Source organism: Crocuta crocuta, unplaced genomic scaffold (genome assembly GCF_008692635.1).
Source record: "Crocuta crocuta isolate KB4526 unplaced genomic scaffold, BGI_CrCroc_1.0 scaffold111, whole genome shotgun sequence".
Taxonomy (NCBI): Eukaryota; Metazoa; Chordata; class Mammalia; order Carnivora; family Hyaenidae; genus Crocuta; species Crocuta crocuta.
Window position 1 is genome coordinate 4,569,501 of NW_027527611.1, and position 9,455 is coordinate 4,578,955.

Here is a 9,455-nt window from a genome sequence, read left to right on the forward strand (position 1 = left end):
GATTTTGGTTTATTTCCCTATGATCTTATGTTTTCCTACATGCATTCTGTCTTCTATACTTTATCTGCCTCAGATGAACACTTTCATGTGTGGCTGCATGTAATGGAAAATGATTGTGTTTAGCTCTCAGATGTAGATCTCTGAATGTACACATTCTCATAATTATCTTTTCTTTCTTTGTCTAGTAAAACATGAATTTTAATAAAAAATGAAGGTCTTTGTCTTATCGTTTCAAACAGCAATTCCCAGTCCCTGGGCTGAGGTGTTAACACTCTTCATTGAATGAATATCCGTGAACCTCTTTTTTTGATGATCATCGTGTGGAGATACGTTAATTGAAACTGTGAGATGGGTGAGTGGACACTTTATGTATTTAATGTCTTCTTTTCATAATGTCCTAAGAAACAAATATTACCCCTATTTCACAGCTGAGGCTCTAAGTAGGTCCCACTGAGAACTAGTATTAGGGCTGAGATAGCAGGAACACAGGCAAAGCCTCAGGAAATTGTGGGAGATGTTGGAAGAGATGGAAAGCTGTAGTCAGGGTGATGACAGGGGTCATCTTCTGGCCAACCCTGAATTGCAGGTTGACCCAGGCTGAAGGTCAATGCAGGCACTCAGCTGATCTAGATCCTGTCTCACTGAGGGATATGAATTNCAGGGACTCAACAGTCTTTTTAGATGATTGCCTAGGTCCACTTTGGCAACACTGACATTTCAGAGATGAACGCTGCATTGTGCACTGAGAGTGATCAGACCTGCTGTGTGGACCTCACACTCCCTGCTCAGGCTGGCCCAGGAATTTCACTGACCCCAATCCCCTCCCCTCTGCACCTCCTCAAACTCTGCTTACTATTCTCGACTTCCCTTCTATTCCTGAGTGATTCAGGTTTCTCCAATTCCTTCACTGGTACTTCGATTATGGTGATCACAAGGTCTGAGTAACTTAATGCATGTATCCCTCTTTCACACAGGACCCCTGGGGCATTAAAAGTTATGGGTGTGCCTCAATTCTTTACAGAACTCAAAACACTGTGTCTCCAAAATACCCACCAGTACTGCTGATACTTCTGCTTTTGTGTAAAAACTCCTCTTTCATTTTGACCAGAGAAACCTATAGCTCACCTTCATACGGGGAAGTGGCACCACCCATTGTATGTGTGTCCTGGGAAACTTGAGGTATATTCAATGTCCTCAGGCAAGTTGGCAGTTTACATGCCAAGACTCACAACCATCTCTACATTGTTCCCACCAAGGCTTTCACAAAGAAGATGAATATGCTTTACCAGTCACTCATCCAGTTCAGGTCATCTTAACAAATAGAGTTAAGTGGAGGAAGGGGAGATAGCCCATATAGTCCATGATTGGTGATGAAGAGCGGTCCTTGCAGTAGGGCCTGCAAGGCGATCCAGGGACAGGAACAGGCCCTCTTGCATACATAATAGCCTGCGGAATAGACAGAACAAAGCACTGACACTGGCAAAGAGCAGAAACCCAAAGAAGCAGTGTTCATCTCCTGCCAGTTTCCCCACCACCAGGTTCTAAGAGGGCAGTATCCACACCAAAATCTCTACCCATACTTTGGGTTCCGCTTACAGCTTTGGGGTGGCAAATGGATGTTATTGGGATAAACTAGTGTCCCACATGTCTGGAAATGTAGAACAGCAAGCGGTCTTTTCCTAGAAGATTTAGGGACTTAATACCAAATTAACAAACTAGCATATTCCAGATAGGAAGGCATCTAAGTCCAGGATCGCCCTCTACCCCTCCTTCCCCTCCACTTCAGAGACTGCTTATTTGTATGTGAAGAATTACAGAATGAGAAAGGATGAAAATCCCAGTCTCCACACATGGAATCATAGCCCTTGTGGCTCAGAGCTCTGCCTCTGAGCTCCCACCTGGGCCCAATGTGCTCCTCTCTTGCCATTGGGGTCTCTTCCTCTCTGGAAGCTCTATCCATGGGCCCAGAGACACACAGAGTGATGGGGATCCTGAGATCCAGCAGAAGACCTGGAAAAGCATGCTCTTAGAGAAGCAGGTAACCTATACCTGTTAGTTGGGTTCAGCTAAAGCATTTTCATACAGAAGTACTTCTTGGCCTAAGTACAGTACAATTTACAGGATGATTGTGTCCTCTGGAAAAATGAGTTGAAATTCTAAATACCAAAATGAACACAAATGCACTTTGATTTCTGGTGTAAATTTCCATGTTTTAGCTGTATCTGTGACAAAGGACACTACAGAACCTGATCATGTGAACACAAGTGAAGGACAAGGTGGGGACTTGCCACACAGGTAATTTTGGATTTTTTTTCTCTTCACAAGTTAAGTTTCGGTGCATGTTTTCTATGACAAATATGTCATCTTATAGAGTTCAGGGTATTTATACCCAGGGCACACCTGAAGGGATTCTGGACAGCACGTTTACCAAAAAAGATGGAATGTTGATGTGTATGAAATTTCCTTTCTCAAAGGCCACTCTAAATGACACATATGAAAATATAAGTTGGAAAGAAAGCAGTTTACATTTTCAAATTGTAAGGAGATCCAGATTTTTTTTTTAAATGCTTTATTTATTTCTAGGAGAGAGAGAGAGAGACAGCGTGAGCAGGGGAGGGTCAGAGAGAGAGGGAGTCATAGACTGAAACAGGCTCCAGGCTCTGAGCTGGCAGTCAGCACAGAGCCCAACGCGGGGCTCGAACCCACGAACTGTGAGATCATGACCTAAGTGAAAGTCGGACGCTTAACCGACTAAGCCACCCAGGCGCACCATGGAGATCCAGATTTTTCTGAACATATTAAAATGCTTGACAGAAACAGGAATAGAAGAAACAGTAAGAGTAATGATTCCACACTGAGGAGGTCTAGAAAGAATAAGACAATCCCGGAGACTTACAAGTAGAGTGTGTTATTGTCCTCCCTGATTTATTCCAGTAACACATTGGGAAGACCCTAAGGTCCTCACCCCTAAGCACAGTTAGCTTCTAAACTTACCAAAAAGAGATGCCAGGTGGAAAACAGGGAAATCTGTAGACTCAAGGGTAAAGGTTTTGTATTTGGAAAAAAAACCCAGCAGACATAGCGTATGACACACAAACCAGAGACCGTGGTAGGAGAGTGTGCTGTACAGTAAGATGTGGGTGTCTGGAAAGACTTACAACTGAAAATGGCCGCAGCATTTACCTTGTGCTTCTCAGCAGTTTGGGTACAGTAAGTATTTGTGGCACTCTCAGGAGTGACACCGGCTTCTGGATCTGCTAAAGGCCCTAGAAAGGATGGATGTTTATTCTGATTTGAGTAGACTGTTTAGAGATTCAAAAGCAAAAAACCCTCCCCTCATTCCTCAGACAACGTAAACTCTTGGCTCCAGTCAGATCCCAAATCAAATGCAGAGGGTATCCCACATGCCTCAGGTGATCCTCAGGAAGAACTTGAAGAACCATCCCTTAGAACTTGATGAAGACCCCTAAAAGCCCTGATTCAGATGTAGTAATACATCACTCATCGAACGACTATGGATGGCTGGGGGTGCAACTAGATGGATAGATGTTAGGCTGTGCCTCATGCCTCACAGTACTCAGCATATGGATGGGGTACAGGGCAGTTCTGCATACAGCCCCATTCCTTCTCCACAAGAGACACCTGTACCAACGCATGACAAAGATGATCTTTCAATTGTGAGAGACTTGAGGAATGTGGTAATCGTGGCAGACATATTTCCCTTGCATACCAATGGTCTGTGGTACCACCTCTGCACTTTGGCCAAAGATCCAACGCCAATGAAAATAAGATGAGCGTGCTTTGCAAGTCAACTCCTACTGCCCAGATCAAGTAGGATCTTACCAAGTGTCACAGGTGGAGGGGTTCAGGGTGGTCCCTAAAGTGGATGTACCCAGAAGCCCATCAGGGGGCCTCCAGAGTAGGGTGTGTAGAATCTTCCAGTTAATGGAGGAGGTTCCCATAGATCCACACTGCCCTGCAGAACAGAAGTGACAGGTATGTGCATTTGCCAGACAAGAGAACCAATACCAAAAGGAGCTGAATCCCAGAGAAGAAGGTGTTAGCACCTGCCACCTTCTCTGTCATCAGGATCCAAGAGAGTAGCATCAGTACCTGAAAACTCTGTCCTTGCCATTGGAGACCATCTATGATTGGGGTAGTAGATCCAAGCAGTGAAACTGCTGTCACCACACATCACTGCCATGTCTATGAAAGTCAGATGGCAAGGGTCCTGTCCTAGAAGATTAACAGAGGTAATTACATACTAATAAAGTAGCGTTCTCCAGACAGGCAGACGTCCATGTCCATGTTCACCCTGCATCCCTCCTCTATGGTGACTCCAGTTGCTCTCTGGTATATTAAGAAAAGAAAACATGCGTGCAAACAAACGGCTCATATTCTGCTGATGGAATCGCAGCCACTCCTGGGGAGAAGTTTTACAGCCAGCCCCTCACTTTGACCCTCTCCTCGTCTCCCTGAGAAAGGAGTCTTCCCTCTTGAAGTGCTGTCAAAGGCCTCAAGGACCTCTGGGGAGTGGAGGATGCATGGAATCTTACAGGGGAATGCTGTGAGGAACAAGTTACTTGTGAATGTCTACAAAGCTAAGATGTGTTTATTTTAATTCATGGGGAATTCTGAATTTAATCATACTACAGGACACAGAGTCATTATGTCCCACAGAAGAAAGAGGTAGAAATTCACATTATAGATTTAATGCAAATGTGTTTTGCTTTTTAGGATAAAACTCCTGGGATGTGTCATGAGACTGTATCAGCTCAGACAATGACTAGGGCACAACCAGAAACGGCTCCTATAAACACAATTGAAGGAGACAGTGTTCAAATGATTTTTACCTAAGGTACAGCTCGAAGGATTCCAGACAACTGAATTACCAACAAAGACGGGAAGGTGAGGACTGATGACACTGATTTTGTGTCAAACCACTCTCAATTGCACAGGGCACAAAATGTGAAGTTGCAGTCATGATTCATTTTGCACTTTTGAATTTTAACGAATGTGACAGACTTTCTAACAGGTTAATCTCCTAGCTAGAATCAAGAAAGGAAGACACAGCAGCCATACTGTTCCCACAGAGTTGAGGTCTGGAAGGTGTCACTGAGGCCAGGAGACTACTGTTTGGAGTGTGGGGTCATCCTCCTCTTGTTATTTCTAGAAACACATAGACAGGCCTAAGGTTCTCAGCCTCTAAGCACTTTGGGCTTCTAAATTCACCACAGAAAGATGACAGGCTGAAAACAGAGAAGCCTGTGGGTTCCTGGGATAAGGGTGCCCTTGAAAACAAATAACAAGCAGACATATCACACCACACACAACAGGAGACAAGGCCAGGAGAGCGTGCTGTACAGAAAGATGAGAGTTTCCTGAAAGAGTCACCACTGAAAATGGCCACAGCATTTACCTTGTCCTTGTCTGCATTCCTGGTAGAGTCAGAGCTATTGTAACTCACAGAAGTTGCACCAGTTTCTGGATGTACTAAAGGCCCTAGAAGGGATAGAGGTTTATTCTGGTTTTAGTGGACTGTGCAATAAAAACAAGCCCTCATCTCATTCTTCACATATTTTCAACTTTGCCCTACAATCAGGTCCCTGATCAGAGACAAGGGAGAACCGTCCCCTCACCATAATGCAGACCCATGATGCCCTGGTTCATGTTTTTCATAATGAATCAAGTAAGTGTGGACAGGTCAGGCTCAACTAGCAATTTAGAACTCAGTAAAACAGAGGTTTCTCAGTGTACATCATGGGAAATCACCATTTCACTACAGATTAAGAATAAATATGAAGACACCTGTGTGGCTCAGTCAGTTAAGCACCCAACTCTTGATTTCAGCTCAAGTCATGACTTCATGGCTTCTGAGTTTGAGCCCACCATTGGGCTCCTCACTGCCCATGTGGAACCTGCTTGGGATTCTCTCTCCTGCCTCTCTCTCCATCCCTCCCAGACATATTCACTGTATTTGAAAATAAACTTTAAAAAGAATAAACTGAGAATACTGATTTGGTGTATGTCATCAATGAATCCTGAAGACAGCTATGTTTCTTCAGGCTCCAGGTAGACTGTCCAATCTTTCTGCTTATCTATACCCTGCGTTCCACATGTGAACAGTTAATATATAACTATTTCTGAATACAAATGTATTTAGATTAATATTACACTATTGAGGAAAGGAAAACTATGGGAAGTTAGCAGAGAAGCTGCAGAGTTGTACTGATAACACCAGAGGACTAAGATATACTGCATTTGAATTTAGGAAGAGAGGGCTATGGTTCACAAGAAAATAAAACAAAAATAAAGACCATTAAAATAGTAACTAGATGACCTTCTCCTCAAATAAACTAACATAAAGTCTTCACATTGAGTCAAGGTGGGAAGGAGGATGAGGCCCATGTCCTGTCATCCCCTCCAGGCTCATCTTTTCAGGTGGAGGGAGGCTGGAGAAGGTGGGAGGGTCCTCAGTCAGGGGAGGGGCATGAGCTCCACCAGTCACAGGGACAGGTGCCTGGCTGCCCGGGGGCAGCAGAGGAGAACACCCTCCTGTCACTCCTTCAGAGCACCTGCTGTCCTTAGTGCTTGTGGTTGTTTCCAGGCCACACGATGATCACCCACAGGAACAGGCTGCGCAGCAGAAATCAGGCTGCTGCACGTCACCATGTGCTCCTTGCCTCTCCTCGGGGGGCCTCCGTCTCTGCCCTTCCAGGCACTGGTTTCTGCCTCTTGTGTTCCTTAGGCAGCCTCTTTCCTTCTGACACATCCAGTCGTGGATACAGAAAAAGAATAGACTTCCATAAGAGTTGCAACACCACCTCCTCTAGTACACACTAAACAGCAACACTATCATGTCTCAAAACCTCCATTAAACACATGTCAAGCTCCCACACCCTTGTTTCAAGTAGGCGACCTCCTTGCTCTGCTCTGCCATCTCCCTCTCCCAGACTCAGTTCTTGATCTGGGGGAGAACAACACATCCACCTTCAGTCGTGCTAGACTGGAGAGCAAAGGAAGAGGAGGAAAAAGAAAGCACTTACCCAGTTGTACTGAGTATTCTTCTCATGAACTGCGATCTGAAAAAGCCAACAATGAAAAGCTGTGTTTACGGATTCCGAGGGCCACTACACTCACCCACTTGCTAAGGGTTCACTATGTCAGGAGGAACTCAGGTTACTTGGTGTCTAAAGGTGAACTGCCTGCTGCAGCTGTTCTCATGGTTGTTCAGTTTGTTGCCTGTGAGTTACAGTTGGTATCGTCAGATAAAGCCCAATAGTGGGTATGATTTTAAGTAATCTGCCCATGTTCCCACCAATCTCCTATTTGTCCCCTGATACAATTTATCCTTACACTTTTCACATGATTATAAATGTACAGTAGAATCAAAGCTATTGTTCCGTCCTTTCCTTATTCATTATTCCATTCCTGTAGGGTTCAGAGTTCATAGAATTCCTTCCCATTTTCTTTTTTTTTAAATTTATTATTTCTAGGAGAGAGAGAGAGAGAGACAGCGTGAGCAGGGGAGGGTCAGAGAGAGAGGGAGTCACAGACTGAAACAGGCTCCAGGCTCTGAGCTGGCAGTCAGCACAGAGCCCGACGCGGGGCTCGAACCCACGAACGTGAGATCATGACCTAAGCGAAAGTCGGACGCCCAACCAACTAAGCCACCCAGGCACCCCGTTCCTTCCCATTTTCTTTCTTTCTTTCTTTTTTTTAAAATATTTTATTTATTTCTAGGAGAGAGAGAGAGACAGCGTGAGCAGGGGAGGGTCAGAGAGAGAGGGAGTCACAGACTCTGAAACAGGCTCCAGGCTCTGAGCTGGCAGTCAGCACAGGGCCCGACGCGGGGCTCGAACCCACCAACCGCGAGATCATGACCTAAGCGAAAGTCGGACGCTTAACCGACTAAGCCACCCAGGCGCCCCATTCATTCCCATTTTCAATCTTTCCCTAATTCATCATGTGACAAGTGTCTTTGATCATAAAGGTTTTTTTTCCCTTCAACTTACATCCTCATCATGTTTCCCCCAAACCAGGGCCATCAAATGGCACTACCATATTGATGGGTATGAGTCATCCTATGACACACTGCTTTCCTATAGATGATCACAACTGCACCACCCCCCAGGAACATTGGCATGGATGAAGTTTCCACATGATCTCGCCAGAACTGGAGATCTGGAAACGTTTAATAACTTGATTGTTTTCTTTTTTATAAAATTTACCTTTTTCTATCTGTCAATTCTCTATGGATATGTCCTCAGCATATGTATTTATATTACTTGTTAATTGAATCTAAATTTGTACACAAGGGAAAACTAAGAAATGAATAGGGGATTTGTGAGCCGCTGGTAATTTGTATCTGAACTCACTTGTACTTGTGTATTTCATTAGCTATTTCCAAATGTTCCTCTGTAGCTTCCAGTTGATTCTCAATTGCTGCCAATTCACACTGTGTCATTTTCTGTTTTCTAGGATGGGAAAGATATCTACCTAGTCTAGGAGCCAAGGTCCAGAAATTTTCCTTTTACCTCCCACCCCTCTTGAAGGCCTAGAATGGACAGATTGACAACACGCTCAGAGAAATGAACTGAACACCCCATTTAGGTTCAGGAAAAATCAACCTGTCTGCTGCCACGTCTCTGCAATAGGAGCTGTCTTTCGAGTTCTCTGCTTCTACTCCTTCACCATAAAGTGATCTAATAACATTGCACTTTGTGCCTTCCCAGAGTTGTCTTTTGCTTGACATGGTGAAGGCTCATTTCAGTTCAATGTGAAAAACCATGTGTGCTCAACTATCCCATTAGGATGAAGCAAGGGATCATCATTGCCCTACATTTTGTGGGAGCCCGACAGTGACCACAGGAAAGCGTGGTTAGGGACGCGGGGATGTGCCTGCACACGGGGCTCCCTGCCTGGGTAAAGCATGCCTGCAAACAGGGTGCTCTGCCAGGAGGCCTGCACACAATATCCAAGTTTAATGGTCTGCTCGCAAATGAGGGAACATGCCCTCCTTAGAAATAAGGAGGAGGCTGGAGTTGTGGGCAGGCCTCTTAGTAAAGTGTTGTGGTCGCTTCCTCCCTTTGCTCCCACCTGTCCTTGAAATGTGTTTGGCTACTTGCCCGTAATTGGTAAAGGAATGCATCTTGTAGATTTCAGTTTGTATCCAGTTACCGGGGTATAAAATAAACGGCAAGAGGGGCTTGCGTAGAATTGTTCCTCCGGCCGGAGTTGTGTCTGTGTCTGTCTTTTGTGTGTGTCTTGTCCTCTGTGTCATTTCGTCCGCAACACATTTCCACAGGGAGCCATGACTTTTAGAAATGGACACAAAAGCTCTAGACAGAGAAAGGCACATGCGCTTCTATCTAGCCTCTCAGGTAGTCCTGAGACTGCTCTCTGGAGTGGCTGTAATGTAGTGGCTCTGTTATAAAAGGCTAAAGATAGAAAGG

The 9,455-nt window shown here is 44.9% G+C and overlaps 1 long non-coding RNA gene across 1 annotated transcript; it reads left to right on the forward strand.

Annotated features, from left to right (window-relative positions):
• Positions 1–242: 242 nt before the first annotated feature.
• On the forward strand, positions 243–9,200 carry LOC144238130 (uncharacterized). The gene is made up of 4 exons (XR_013337022.1): positions 243–352; positions 2,217–2,295; positions 4,738–4,908; positions 8,482–9,200. It is a non-coding gene; the product is annotated as an uncharacterized LOC144238130 (long non-coding RNA).
• The last annotated feature ends 255 nt before the right edge of the window (positions 9,201–9,455 follow it).